General features: G+C 30.6%; 1 long non-coding RNA gene across 1 annotated transcript; it reads right to left on the bottom strand.

The window, feature by feature from the left end:
* Window positions 1–2,213: 2,213 nt before the first annotated feature.
* LOC134281770 (uncharacterized) lies at window positions 2,214–5,913 on the bottom strand. The gene is made up of 4 exons (XR_009995160.1): window positions 5,801–5,913; window positions 5,565–5,657; window positions 2,586–2,642; window positions 2,214–2,262 (listed from the first exon to the last, which is right to left on the bottom strand). It is a non-coding gene; the product is annotated as an uncharacterized LOC134281770 (long non-coding RNA).
* Window positions 5,914–16,393: the final 10,480 nt, after the last annotated feature.

Here is a 16,393-nt window from a genome sequence, read left to right as displayed (position 1 = left end):
CTAAATGCAAATGACCACAGAAATGAGTGATTTTGAGGTTTTTTTTACATTAATCTGAGAGATATATTAAATTAATGATGTCATATTTCAAGAATGATTCTCCCTCATGCCATATTCTTTAATAATTAATATTTTGAAATATTCCATTTAAGACGAATTTCTAACTTTGGTCAAACGTCAAGGTCAAGGACAAAGTGTAAAAAAAAAATCATTGCTTGTTCGAAGACAAATTTTCACAGGTAATGCATATGTCGAAAATGTAATATCTATCTCTTCTCAATAAAAAGTTAAAAAGGAAATATAAAACTTTAGAAAAGTAGGTCAATCTTCAAGGCCAAAGTGACTAGATCAAACTCCATAGTATATTTTGAAAGGTCTTGTCACAGGTAAAACACTTGTATAATATGAAAGCTCTTTATTTTCTTTTTCCATATTAACACAGGTTTTTAGGAAAGATGAACCAACGGACATTAAATAAAAGTGAATATAAAATTATCTTGTTTGTTATCAATACAACGTGTAACATAAATATATCCTGAAAAAATCTCAATATTTGTGGCAATACTGTATTTGTGATAATCGCATCAGTCATTCATATCTGTCGTGGAGTGAAATATATTATTCAATGAATTGAAAAACACGATTATTTAGTTAGATAAAGATATGTCAAGTGTATTTGAGTAATATATTTGAATCCATAAAAATGTTACAAGTCTTTATTTATTAAGTTTTAAATAAAATTATAGGTTAAGTGGCTTGTAGAAACCTACGTGTATGAAATATAGAAGGGAAACACCTTTTCTTCTGGGAATAAAAGTATCTTAGATTAGAAAGTATATCATTGTTTTGAAAAATACAAAGAAATCCATATGCTCTCAAATGCATTTTATAATGCGTGTGATGAACAGTTGTCAACTTACACGAATGCTTTTGAAAAAACTAGGTGAAATGTTTGTTCAATTACGATTGAAAGTATCAAAGGATTTCTATGTACATACATAGTGTTTATGAAGAGGAATCTCTTGAATTCCTGGCATTTAGGTGAAATCTGCACCTTTTGTGAAGACTACTATTCCTATATCTCAAGTAGTCATTTAGAAAGTGATATAATTTTCCTTTAAAAGTCTCAAGGCAAATATAAATAAAATATTTATATCTTCTATACAAACACACTCAATACTGTACAAAAAGTTTGTGTTATTTTTAGATTTGATAAATTAATCATATTTGTTGAAAGTGATATATATTTTATCATTGTATCATGTAACATATGTCACTATAATAAATGCACATTCACTATAATAAATCATTTACTTATTTTTAGTTTAAAACAATTATTATTTCATATATCAAGTTTAAGTACAGGACACATTTATTGATTATCTATATGTACATAGCTATACAACAGAAACTGAAGAAGTAAAATGCAGTTCATTTATTTAACATTTCTTCTTATCTATCCAACACTTCAGTTCAATTCAGGAATGATATTTTTATGCACACTACAACATGAAAGAAATTCCCATGAATGTAAGTTTATTTTTATTGTATTTATTGAAATAAATGCTTTTGTTTTTGATAGAAAAATATAGGTGTCTTTGATTCAATATGTTTAATGTTCCAAGGTGTTCGGAATGTACCGTTTTAAGATATATATTAATGTGATGCGTAAAAAATCGACATCATAATATTCGCGATGGTGCAATGTTAGCCGAAAAGACAAACCCTGATCGTCCACAATGTGAAAATAAAACCATTGCATTTTATAACACTTTATAAAATAGTAGTACTGAAATGCATATATTTAAAAGCCACTGGATTTTTTTTTTAAATGTATATAGCAGGTACGTAAAATACGGGGGCCAAAAGGAGGCATTAACTTTTTTCTGATTTCATATTTTTGCTATCGATGATGGTTAAGTTTTCATTTATATGTCCGTTTCCCCACCCCATTTTTGTGCTGTAAGGTCGAATACTATCAAGTTCAGGGATTAAGACAGTTAAATAATAGACTTATTTTGTTTGTCAGATTATTTTTGGGAAGCTGGTCCCCCTCACGCTTTGGTCAATATCGTAATTTTAAAAAAAAATCCCAGAAGCTGTTAAAATAATACCCAACTCTTCTTGGTGTAGGTTGAAATTAAGATGAAAACAAAAACTATCATATGGTTTCTAATGCATTTATGCACAAAAAAGTTTTTATAACAAAGTTTCGTCCATCTTCAGAAACATTAATCCAAGTCCATTTACAAATGGTTAGATCTGTTAAACAGAGAGAAAGAAATCACAATTATTTTGTCTTCTAAGGTACACTTATACATGTAGTACATCAATTAGGCGTTTTGCTTACAATGAAATATACAACAAATTGTATCTTTAATAGGAAAGAATCAAAATATTCCACACTCTTTGGACTATGTCCTTCCTCTTGCAACAATTTTATTTGCTGAAATGCAAAGAGCAAGTCAAGAGATCATTTTCTAATAATAATTTTCTAGAGTTAGTGCCAAAGATAACTAAGCTTTTTTGGAAAAGTTATAATCTTTTTCGTTTAAAGGATCATACTAGTTTTAGTCATTATTTACCATCCACATTCGCTCTGGTAATAATTATGTCCCTATCTTTGTACCTCCTATCTTCCACTAGAAAAGACAATAAAATACAATATTAAAATTCTAAAGCTTTCTTTCAAATTATCTTTGTTTGCCCTCTCCGGTCCAGGATATCTTTTCTAAAATGGTCGCTTAGTGAGATATTTTTTATTATCAGTAAATTCAGATCAGGGCTTAATTTTAAGAATAGTAAAAAGATGATCGTATTTAAATAATTCAATTTTTGATGCCATGAGAGGTTTTGAATGACATTTTGTCGAGAGAGGGCAAACAAACCATTTTTAAAGATTATTTCAATTTTACAGTTACTTTTTCAAATTTTAAATGTTGTCTTACACATGTCTTTTAATACAAAAGATACAAAATAAGTGACATCTTTCATCTTTTTTATTGACGAGATGAATTTATTTCATAAACAGCATCAAATATACATTGAACTGCTCTTTAATACCTGAAGAAATTTTAAACAAAAATTAAATTAACAATATATAACGTATTATGAAGGAAATTGCTTGTCAAAAAATGAGGTCCTAAATTATAATGAAAAATAAAGCAACGCTTAAAACGCCCACCCCCAAGATTAAATGAAATGAGAGCGTTATTTGGAAGTTAATTTAAAAGAAGGGGGATTAGCCTCTAAAAAATGAACAGTACAGAACTAAGACTGCCAAGCTTTTTCTGAATATACTTTGCCTTCAGGCTGTCTTTTTTTTCAAAAAAAGATGTCCAGAATGTTATATGTTATCTGATGCATGATCAATTTACATCTACAATGATGACGATATCCTGAAACCAAAGGACTTCGTTTTTATAAGTTTGATAGTAGAATATTTCATTTTAAGAGGATTATTTATGTTTTTATTTTTAGGTTCAACTATGATGGTAAATCACTTATTTTAGGAATTTTTTTTTTAATTTTGAAAGATGCTTTCACATCAAATCTTGTACTTCTTATGCTGCCAAATGGTCGGAAATTAGATATTGATTATTACCGATGCTTTACCATGAAATATGAAGCTTAAGATAACGAATAGTAACAAAGTTAAGAAATTCATGAAAACAATACTAATTGGGGGAAATCATACACAGATCTATTACAACATAAGATGTTCGATTAGGTGCCATGAAGGAGTAAACATTCCATGTCTAGAATTTACGTCTTACGTATTCTACTTGTCATGACCGTGTAAAAGAAAGGATTAGTGGGATAATAATAGCATTAAAACTGGTTTTGAAGTATTAGTAAACATTTTGCTTAACAATATGTTTTTGCTGATAAAGTTATTGTATGATTTATAAAATTTGCAAAAGTTGACCTTAAAGTATTCCATCCCTAATTGCAACAGATTCAATGAAATTTAAAACATAACAGATGTATGTTTCGATAAAATACCCATTTATGGCTATTAGCATGTAAGGTTGGGATTTGTTTCAATTTATAACCATTAATTATGGTTATAGTTTTTAACTAATAAATCAATTTTAAATAACTCATCTGGTGAAGAATTTTTTTTCAATTGTCATTCTATTTGTAATGTTTCAATAAATCTTTTCGCCTTATTTGATATTAGATCTAGATCTATTTGATTGATGTAGTATTTAATTATATTCTTATTATTTGAAATTTATTTTAGGAATCACTTTTCCCAATAGACTTCAAAGAAATATTTCTTAATTAATTACTGCTTAGTTACTAGTAATTAAATTTTCGAAACTTTCTCTTGTCAAATCCTTTTCTACTATAAAATGCTTTTTTTATATATCAGATTTTTATGTACTTGGTGTATATTTAAGGAATTTGGTCCACTAAGGGTTGGGAACATTTCAATGAGATTGTTCGTATCCTTGCATCATCAATTATATTGTCAAAAGCTTGTCTTGTTCTAGATTTTTTATAAGTCGACCAATCTTTTGCTTGTCCATTAAGCCAGGAGAAGAAACGTTTATATACAAGTGATGCTGATACATTTCAACATAAACAAAGAAAGCTGACGATAGAAAAATTAAATCAATTACGTTTATGATTAGTGTTGATGTAAAGTTACCATTATAGTATTATATTATATGAAACAGATGTGTCATATTCTTTTGAATTGTTTTTTTTAGATCAAAGAGATGTATTAAATCATAATAAGATGAACACCATCGATATATCTATATAATTACAAAATTATGATTGTAGACTTGAAAGATACAGCAAGATACCTTTTGTTTTCATCCAAAATTTTAGGAAAAAATTCTTTCATCTAAACACAAAAACGGTATGTGAAATGTCAGGTTTCGTAATGTAATCTCTTGACATTTGCTTTCATCAAGACTTTCTGTCATGAAATCAATTAGTTTATGAACCAAAATTATGTAATAATATATGTTGTTTCCCCAGATAAAAATGAAATGCTCTAGAATGAGTTGTTTTCCATAGTTATGTGTTATTTTTTCGGTTGCAAATTAAAAAAAAAAAGATTAATCAAATTTAAACAGTTCTTCGTTAGCTGTCCTTTACATTTTTTAAACGTATTTTTATAAGTCTGTCTATGTTCATAAAAAGACAATAAAATAAATACCCAACCAACAGAATACAAGAGAAATATGAATAAAACAAAACTTGATAAAAGTATAACAATTCGTTTTATACAAATAAACTTACATATTAATATATTGAATTAAACTCCCCCCCCCTTAAACCTGTTTTCTTATTCTCTAGATCTGGACAAATTTTTTAATGTAATTTGAATTCATAAACACATTTTATTCATTATATGATAAAAAAAAATAAGTGACCTTTATGTATGAAAGTATGAGAATCAATTAAAAATTACCTATGATAAACTCTTGAAGAAAGATGGAAGTTTGATAGACTTCATTTTTTTTCTTATCGTTTATATAAGGAAACTAATCGAAGATAAGTTCTTTGAATGTAGGAAAAATATATCTTCATAAAAATTAACTTACGGGGCAGAAATGTTCAACCCGTGTCCAAACTGTTGATGTGAATAAGCTAATACACTAGATTTTATCAGCTCTCCTAATACACTTCTTTGCGTTCTAAAAGGAACAACAAGAAATTTTCAATACATAAAAAGCAAACCTTTGGGAAATGTTTAGTAACTTTCTTTTTACAAAAATAAGTATATTTTCAAAATGATCATGAATAGAAATCTTAAATGTTGTATTCATAAGTATCTTACCTATAAAGTCGTAGAATCTCTGGGTCTTGAAGCGAGCCTTGAGTATACATAAGATGTTGACATACACATACCAGTATGATTATAAATACACCTTTTCCCAGAAATTGCATTATGAAATCCTTAAAATATAAAAGTTTATTCATTAAATAGTTATCTTTTCAATAAACTTTATCATTTGAAAAAAAAAACGTTTCATATAATAAGGAATTGTAAACTGAATATTACCTGTTTAAAAAAAATGACGATGGCATTACTTACTGTGCTTCTGTGGTATTGTTTCTTCCAGGAATGCGTTGAGATTTTTGGCATATCTCATTCGTGTCATGTTTTAAATAATGAAGAAGGAAATTTATGTTTCTGTGTTCCCGCCTGAATATATCTCAGTTCGCCCTCATTGGCTATTGACGCACGTCGTAAGGTGACGGTGATACCTGATTACTTTCTACAGTTAGTACATGTTATATGCAAGTGAAAAACTAAAAGCTGACCATCGTTTTCTTTTTAATTCAAAAGCTTACTGCAAATAAATAAAAAGTGAATGTCTAAAGCGCCAAATTACGTAATTTAATGAAATTTTCTTTCTTTCCGAGTATATAAATAGATCAACGTGATAATTTACAAACAAGAAATGCCAAATAAGGCATAATAAGGCAAATAGACATAAAAGAAATGGAAGTACATGTATGAGTCATGCAACGCCTTTAGAACGACAGATACACGTACAAAATCACTACATTTATACCCCCAACATCAAAAGCGAAGACAACAGGTATTCTTTTGGTTAAAAATATATTATAAACAAAAATTAAACCCGACTTCTTGTGATTTAACTCAGTTTTCTTTCGGTAGCAAAATTTGATCAAATGGCTTAATTTATATGAATTAAACACAGGACAATGCAGTATTTATGGTTAAATATTTTTCAAACTCTTCGGAAAGCGGAGCGAACATTTTTTTGTGCACATTTTATCTATTGGTTTTACATTATGCATCCCTGCTATAACTTGCTCAAATGGTTTTATTCAAATATCATTGACAATTTTTATGGTTATTTTTCATAAAACTTGCAGAATGAAATTATTTTAGAACAACAAAATAATAATAATAAAGTTTAATCTCTGTTATTAGCTCCATGACTGAGAAAATCTTAATTAGGGAACAATAGATAGTTCACCTTGTGTTGCCTTTTTCTGAAGGTCGTGTACACTCTATAAGCTTGACGTATAACGAGATATGGATCTGTAAATGTCATTAAGTAAAAGCTAACATGCCTACCGAAGCAGATCTAAATCACAATTAGTGAATTTAAAAATTCGTAAATTCAAACTTTCAGTTTCTTTACTAATATTAAGAATTAACGTCTGAATCCCCTTTAAAGTTCTTGGTAATGGATGAATTAGCTTGCTCATTCATTCTTCTAGGCCTATAAAGGAAATATTAAATTACAGGACAAAATATGGACAAAAATAGTTATTGCTATTCTGTATAATTATTTTAATTTGAGACTCTATTCATTCACAAAATTGCTCGTTTTTGAACAATGTCTTTTTTCATCTCTTGTTAAAACGGAAAATCTTACATAGATGTACGACATTTATAATTTAAAGAAAGACTACATTAAATATAAAACAGTATGAAGAATGAGGCATCATAGCCTTTGTTATTTTAACAATCGTCATGCTTTTTAAAAACAAAAAGCAGGGTTTTACGCTGTACATACGTTTTCGAAACGAAAATAACATATAACTTGGAATCTTTAATAAGTATAAAGAGGTTGACCTTTAGTTTTCTAAAAATTACTCGAGTTACTTATATTTATGAAAAAAAAAATATTCTTAATGATTTTCTCTCAAGGCAAAATTTCTTTCAAAAGACGTCGCTTCAGTCAACCTACGAATATTGAATGAAATTTTCCAAGGTTTCAAAGGCAACGTGTTGTCCAAGACATTGGCATTGTGGGGATGAGCTGCAACCCCTGATCAAAGTTTCTCAAGATTCTCTTAATATTTTTCTACTTGAACAATTTTATCTCCCAGATATAATATGGGTTGCTTTATAGACGTGTTCTTAGATTTTGAATTTTTAAAATTAACTCTGATTGCTCAATTGGATAGAAAAATATTTTTTCTATTATTTTACAGAACCTGATGTCCAAAACTCCACTTAAAATGTTCGCCTTAACCACTATATCTTTTGCGAGATAATTGATGGTTGAAACAATCATGTACATGTATTGTGTCTAGTAGAGGTCAGTAACCCCATTATGTTTAATTCAGTAGCTAGATCGTAATCTGGAGATCAGTACATTTTTTTATCACAATATCAGACCTGACCAATTTAATGCCTTGAAATACTAATATACCTTTTATCATAGCTTACCTGTACATTTAATGATCAATTTGCTACAAGTATAGATATTTTATGAAAAACTTCATATTCACAAGGAACTACTTTTGTAGTTTTAAACTTTAAGGACAGACGATACAAACAAAAAATGGATGCCTTGATCGGTATATATTTTTAACCTAATTTCATTGCAAATTTCTAGAATATAAAGAAATTGTAAACATTCTGTGCTGTTCAAAAGTCTGCCCTTCTGAAACCATCCTTATCAAAAATACAACAACAAAAAATCACTTTAAATCCCATTTTTGTGAAATTTTGAATAAAAAATTAAAAACTACGCGGTGAAACTTATTCATTTTACTTATTTAAACATGACCGAAGTTGTTATTTTTAAATTGTTTGACAAAAGTTTGTTTTTATCATCTGTCCTTAAAGTCAGATATCTACGAGCTAGCTTTTCTTGTTTCATGACGGTATCTTATTTGCCTATTACATTTAGAATTTTGTTTTGCAGAGTTTTATATGGCTAAAAGACTTCTCGAATAATTGAACAAAAACGATATTAGTACACATACTTACTTGACAGTTACCTTGATCATGTATATTATGTATATTTCATTAGCAAAGAAGATTTTTGATACGCCTCAATTAGGTCAACATTGACGCACGACCAATGGGTTAATAAGTCTGTTAGACAAAGGATATGCTTATACATATACCCGATGTCTTTCAAGCTCTTTTAAGACAATTATTGTAAAGATTTCCATAGAAGAAATCTGTATAAAAATATATTTCTCAGTATATATAAAAGCAATTTATGTGTTACAGAAATTTAGATTTTACAGTCTCATATAAGGGAAGATACTTGTAAAATCAGTTGCTAAAAATACTTTTTATTTAATTATTGTATGATTCTTTCTTAACTCAAAAAAGTGCACCAAATTATTTCAAGTCTCTAATATTCGAAATATTTCTGATACATGTAACTAAGCACACAGAAAGAAAATTTTTAAGTTACGAAGAAAATGTCAATGCCCTTGATAAAAAAAAGTAATTGAAAAATATTGAAGCGATACAAAAATGCAGAGTTGGTCTTTGAAAATTTTTTCTTTACACAAGTATCAAAGATGCAAGTATTATAAGTCCAAAACAAAATAAATCAAATGGACAGGGGCAAATATCAGTTGTATTGAGAGATCCAGAAATTCATATGTCTACCATGAAATGGCAAATTATATTACATCAATATCACAGTCATGTACATGTACATTTCTGCAAAGTCAAATGATCCTTCAAAAACATTTTTTGTCTTTAAACACCAAATACTGTGTCTCTCAGTTAATTTGTATAATGACAGCATAATGTGATAAAATGTGAGGTGGATTGATAACATTGTTGAAATAAGGACATTTGAATAACTAAACTCTTTCCCTTTGTCTTAGTATGGAGTTAGTATCGATTTTTACCTCAACTGCACTAGAACACTCTTTTAGCCTTGATGCTTCAAGAATTTTACAATATAGCTTGTAGTGTATACATGTAAAATTTAATATGTGAATGAATTAAATGTAATTTTAATTGCAAAAATTGTTTGTACTTTGGTGCATTGTGTTGTGTCGCCTGCAGAGTACAACCGAAAGAATAATTTGGTAATTTCCATTCTTATGTAGATACTATTTTTCCCGCTGAGCTTGAGATAAAAGGTATCACAGAGTCTGACACATCTGTTTCATATTTGGATATTTAACTTGAAAAAGACCTTAATAGTTATCTAACAAATAAGCTCTATGATGAACGTGATGACTTGAACTTTTCTATCGTCGACTTTCCTTACTTATGCAGCAATATAACTTCAACACATGAGCATGCTCTACGTATTAACAATTTCTAAAACGAGGTAAATTACTGACAAACAAGTTAATGAAATAAGAATTTCAACAAGCAATCTCGTTTGAAGGCATCATTTCGTACATTTAAGTTCTATGGTCGATACAATGATATTGTCAGCAAATGCACTTTATCATTGAGTCAAATGCTGACTTATGTTTTTCATAAGTGTTAGTCCACTGAACTGACAACGGATTGTTCCGTAATTTCTCAGTCATGACAAGGAGCACGCGGCGGGTTTGACCGGTCAGCAGGGGATGCTCACTCCTCAATGGCACCTCATCCCATCTCTGATGTTTTTGTGGTCCGTATTTGCTCTGCTCCTATTTTGTATTGTTTTATGAACTTTTCATTTTGAATACTGTTCGTTTTCTCCACATGTTTCATTTGGCTGTACATGGTGTCCGTCTGGCTTATAGTCTTCCCGTTCTTCTTAATTTGTTTTTATGTGGATGTTTTAATGTGCACTCTAACCATTCTCGGATCATTTTTTATGTGTGGAAAATGCATAAAGTATAAAACGTCTATGCGAAAATATAGCTGATGGTCCTCAGCTATTTTTCTTTCTGAAATGCTGATTCAACAGACGATGTTTGCATATTTGCAACAATATGCCTAAAATCCATTCTTTCATGTCTAAGGGATCACATTTTGCCACACCCCAAAAAACTGTTTGTTTTTTTAAAATGTTTTGAGTAATCTCATTAAGTAAAACTTGTTTTTTTTTTTTGTTGCATTATATATTTTTGTTTACGTTTGAACTGCAAAAATCTCAATTAAAGTTTTTTTTGGTCAGCATTCTTGTAATGTTTCCCACAAGTTAAATGTTTGGTCACCAGAAGATTTCATACTCATTCTTCATGCTTATAATAAAATATATATTTTTGATAGAGACAATTTTAAATATTGTGAATTTTTATAAATATTGACTAAGTGATAAAAATATAAGTGTCTGTAAACATATTATCCGGAGTATCCGAAGCGAAGTATTCGGATCATCTTCATAAATATCTGGAGATACATGTAACGAACTGTTAGTTATCTCCAAATATTTAATATGAAGATGAGACGAATACTCCATTCAGTTTCACTGGATATATCAAGTAATCGTTATGAAAAGCAATGAAAACAATTCATTTATGAAACGTCTTCGATGTAATTGCTAGAACATTTATCTTTATAATTTTTTCTCCACGCTTCAGAAATGTTTATCTCAAAGATTAATCGAAAATTGAATTAGATATAGTCATTTTTTTAAAGTTCTTCTGTTAAAAGATCGTTTAGCTATTTATCTTGTCAATAAAAAATATAATATTAGACCTTTAAATACAAATTATTTGATATTGCTATTTAATTTCAGGGTTTTTTTTTTAGCTCTAACGCCTGTTAACATTGTGACATTTCATGTTTTGATTTGTGTAGATTATTGAACTACAAAAATTGCACCTCGCGCAAACTACCCCAAGGAATATATTTATTTCAATTGATTTTTAATTCGATACATGATCTATAAATTTCATTTGATAGCATTTACCAACAATCATTTACAAATTATTAACATTCATATCCTTCCTATACGTTGTTTTATGACGTGTAACAGGTTCCCTAATTTTTTTTATTTCCTTTCCGTGTTCGGTTTAGAGTGTAGAAACTGCTTTAATCTCTACAGATGGGAGCAATTTTCATTCATTATCAATTTCGTATATCGTTGAACTGGGATAAACAAGCATTAATGGCATTCATTTTCTTTGGGCAGTTTTCAATAACTCTGCAAAAGAAAGTACATGCATTAAACAAGAGGCCCATGGGCCACATCGCTCACCTGAGAAACTTTGGCAATGCTTTTCGTTAACATATTTCTCTCCTTGTAATACCAATAATTATTGTGACCATGCCCTACCCCAGGGGTCATGATTTGGACAAGTTAGAATCTACACTACACCAAGATGCTTTCACATAAGTTTCAGCTTTTCTGGTCGAATAGTTCTTGAAAAGAAGATTTTCAAAGATTTTTCCATATATATTTCCATGTAAAACTTGGATTCCTCATTATGGCCCGCCCTTCCCCCAGAGGTCATGATTAGGAAAATTTAGAATCTACATTATTCCATGATCCTTCCACATAAGTTTCAGCTTTTCTGGCCCAGTGGTTCTTGAAAAGAAGATTTTCAAAGTTTTTTCCTATATATTTCTATGTAAAATTTGGATTCCCTATTGTGGCCCCGCCCTTCACTGTGTGGGGGGGGGGGGGTCATAATTTGAACAATTTAGAATCTACACTACCCCAAGATGCTTCCACATAACATTCAGCTTTTCTGGCCATGTGGTTCGTGAGAAGAAGATTTTTTAATGACCCCACCCTATTTTTGTATTTTCTTGATTATCTCCCCTTGGAATGGACTCGGCCCTTGATTTCAATAATTTAAATTTCCCTTTACCCAAGGATGCTTTGTACCAAGCGTGGTTAAAACTGGCCCAGTGGTTCTTGAGAAGAAGTTGAAAATGTGAAAAGTTTACAGACGGACGGACAGACAGCTAGACAGACAGAGAGACGGACGGACAACGGGTGATCAGAAAAGCTCACTTGAGCTTTCAGCTCAGGTGAACTAAAACAGTATGTAAGTACAACGTATATTTAGATCAAAAAGAGATCAATCCCAGTGTGGAACTGGAAGGACTTAATGTTCAGAAGTTATTGCCAAGGTGTTTCTTTTTTTTTTGTTTTTTAAGTGGGTCAAATTCTACGACCAAGGTAAAAAATATGTATACCCATTGGAAAGTAGCCGTAGCATCAACTGTTCAAATGTTAGGCCAATGCTATTTTTTTTGGTAATTTTTTGTAAAATTTTTGTAAAAGTAGATCAAACTACACCAAGTTCAAGAGGTCAATCGCACCAAATCAAAGTTTTTTTTTCACAAGGAATACACCTGTAAAATATGGAAGCCATAAGTCCACTCACTCAAAAATTATAAGCAAGGTTATTTTTTGCGGACAAACAGATAGAGAGCAAGAATGGACAGATGTAGGGACAGGGCAAAACTATATATCCCCGAATCTTTGATTACGGGATATAGTGAGGTCCCATGTCAAAGCAGAAGCTGACACAAGCTAGCTCCCAAACTTCTCAACGACGTATTGTAAATGCCAAGTGCAGCACTAAATTCACAGTCCTCCAGTAGCAATAAGGTGGAGTAATAAATTGAAACGAGAAAAATATCGTATAGGGACATTTCACAACAACAAAACAAACAAACTTCAAAACATATACAGACGATTTGGTTCGGACCTCTGAAAAATCAAGCATTAATGTTTCTGTTATGTAAGTACGTTTATAAGAATATCCTGGCAAAGGATGGTCAACTTTAAGTTTTCATTTCAGTATACAGATTTATACAGTTGAACAGGGTACAGTTTCAACACAAAATAAGTTCTATATTTTTCTAAAATATGAAAGTGATATAAGAAATCAAAATTCATTCTTTCTGAATCATAGGAATTCCCTGCAGTAGGAATACACAAATCGTTTTTCTCATATGACCTCCTAAATGCTAATTGTGACGTCATTAACTTGTGCATTTTGCCGTATTTTCTTTAAAAAGTTGCAGAAAACATCAATTTTAAGTGGAATTTTCTTTCTGAAAACATACTCTGGCACCGTCGCCCAGAAAGATTTTGAGATATGTAATTTTTCATAGCAGTTTACATAATATATCCAAAAATTAAAGTGGGCGACGGTGGCAGACACTATTTTCTAAAGGAAAATTAGCACAGAAATGAGTCATTTTGAGGCATTTCTGCATTAAACTCATAAATGTACCAAAATAATGACGTCATATTTCCAGAAAGGTCCTCCTTAATGCCATATTCTTTAATGATTTATCATATTCATCGACTCAACTATTGTTAAAGCCAATTTCATAACTTTTTAAGAAAATTAGATTTTTAGGGCACAATAAAGCTCAAACTGTACTTTCCTCTTTAGATCAGGTGCTGGGATGACAAAGCATCTTCTGTTGACCTGATATACCCGCTGCCAGCCCTTTGAAAGACGAATCAGTCCCTGCTCAAAATCAGTATAAAACAATGGCCTAACATACAAATGAGTAAACCTAACTCAGTGATTGGTTATGTTTAGAAACAAGGACAATATAGCGACCATAGTAGTTAAAAAAACTTGTGATTTTTAAACAGTTGGTTGAAATCCTTGTAACATCAACATATCTCTAAGTATAGTCAGCTTCGGTTTTCAAAACTGATGATAATCAGATCTTTCTCTTGTGTTTGATGTAAAACACTATACAGGCGAGCAGGATATTACTTTAAAAGGAAAGTTGATGATGGAAAATTTGTTTTGCTTCTCATAATGTTTATATTTAGTGGCCCTGTAGCAACCGCTAATGATATAACACCGCTTAATGATACGTATATCATTAAGCGTTGCAACTGCATCGCTTACTGTCATAAATTATTCCATCAATGGTTTTCCTTTTCAACCTCTTATGGTAAATGGCCGCTTAATGAAAGAACTATATCATGAAGCGGATGAGTATGTCAACTATTAATGCAATGATTTATGACATTAAACATTGCACTGCAACGCTTAATGATATTTGTATCATTAAGCGGCGTTATATCATTAGCAGTTGCTACATGGTCCTATCTATTGCTAAATAGCCAGTAAAACTTCCACATTCGCAATAGATGCATCTCGAAGGCCATAAAATGTGTACATGTACAAGCATCCTAAACAAGTGTTGGCGTCTATCTTTTTATATGGTAAGAAATTTTTGGAAAAAAAAAAACAAACTAAAAGACAACAAAGAAAATCTAAAGACTTTTGCTTGTCTGTGATCATTTGTTTCATGACAATTTAACTATATTCAGTAATTAATGATGTAATCAAATTTTTGAACTGGTTGATACGTAGAAAAAATTATGCAGTCTTAAAACTCTAAATTGAGTAATTTAATGGTGATTACATAATTTTATGAAAAGGTATTTTTTATATTTGCAGCACGATTTCAAGGTTAAACTCCATGTCCTTGCAAATAATGGAACCTTTATTATTCGTTTGTCTTGGTATGTTTCTTTTTTTGCAAAAGACGAAAAATCTTGTACTTAATAGCTCTTCAGAAATGTCTTATTTTTATTCCCCCATATTCGAACATTCGGGGGGGGGGGGAATATATATGTTTTTTTCCTGTCCGTCCGTCTGCCTGTCTTTCTGTTTGTCTGCAAAAACCTTAACCTTATTTTGAGCCGGTGGGACTACATGTACATGGCTTCCATATTTCACAGGTGTATTCCTTGTGACAAGATCTTATTTTGGTACCACCAAATTTTACCTCGTGACTTGACCTTGGAGTTTGACCCTACTTTTCAAATATATCCGAACATTAACAATAGCCATAACTTTTGAATTTATGTTGTTAAAACTTTTATACTCCCTGTGACAAGACCTTTCATTGGGTATAAAACTATTTGACCTTGACCTTAGAGTTTGACTCACTTTTTAAAAACTTAAACGAAAAAATGCTGAAAAAAACTTTGTATGTTTATCCAAAAAATATGCTGCTATCTGTCCTCCTTGATGTGTTTTCCCCACTCTTATTTTCCCCCTTAATCTTCTGTCATGTTTTCTATACATGTATATATATGTACCTCTGACCAGACTGTATAAATGTTGTTAATGCACATTACCCCCATGTAACAAAAGAAGTAAGAAGAAGACTTTTTCTGACCTAACCCTATTTTTGTCTTTTCTTGATTATCTCACCTTGTAAGGGAACTTGGCCCTTCATTTAAACAAAATAAACTTCTTTTAACCCAATGATGCTTTAAACCAAGCTTAATTTCGGTAAAAATTGGCCGAGTGGTTCTTGAGAAGTTGAACATATGAACAGGTTACAAACGAATGGACAGAGAGACGGGGGAGCCGAACACCTGTTTTTCAGAAAAGTTCACTTGAGTTTTCAGCACAGTTGAGCTTAAAAACTAAAATATTTTTAAACATTTTGGAAAATTAGATTAGCTAATATCAATTTTACTTGCATTTTTCATGTCAAAGTGGTTGTATCATTTGAAGGACCTTGTTTGGTTATATCTTTTTATTCAACTAGAAAAAAAAATGATCTTTTAAATTTTATTTATCCTTAATGTAGATTTATGCATTTATTTCGTCAGGTAAATTGCACTGCCTGCCTATAATAGGGGATTTGAATTGCCAATTGTCTAAAGGCTACTGCTCGGAAGTGCGTGGCTACATATGTGGAAGAGCGTGAGTTGTGTTTTCAGATCATAATGCTTTTCAAACTAGAAGATAAAGTCTGTTACCATAAAAGGAAGCAAAAATTGATTTT

This window comes from Saccostrea cucullata, unplaced genomic scaffold (genome assembly GCF_032062105.1).
Source record: "Saccostrea cucullata isolate Sc308-1 unplaced genomic scaffold, CSIRO_AGI_Scuc_v1 ctg5521, whole genome shotgun sequence".
NCBI classification, from domain to species: domain Eukaryota; kingdom Metazoa; phylum Mollusca; class Bivalvia; order Ostreida; family Ostreidae; genus Saccostrea; species Saccostrea cuccullata.
This window is presented reverse-complemented; position numbering and strand designations above follow the sequence as displayed.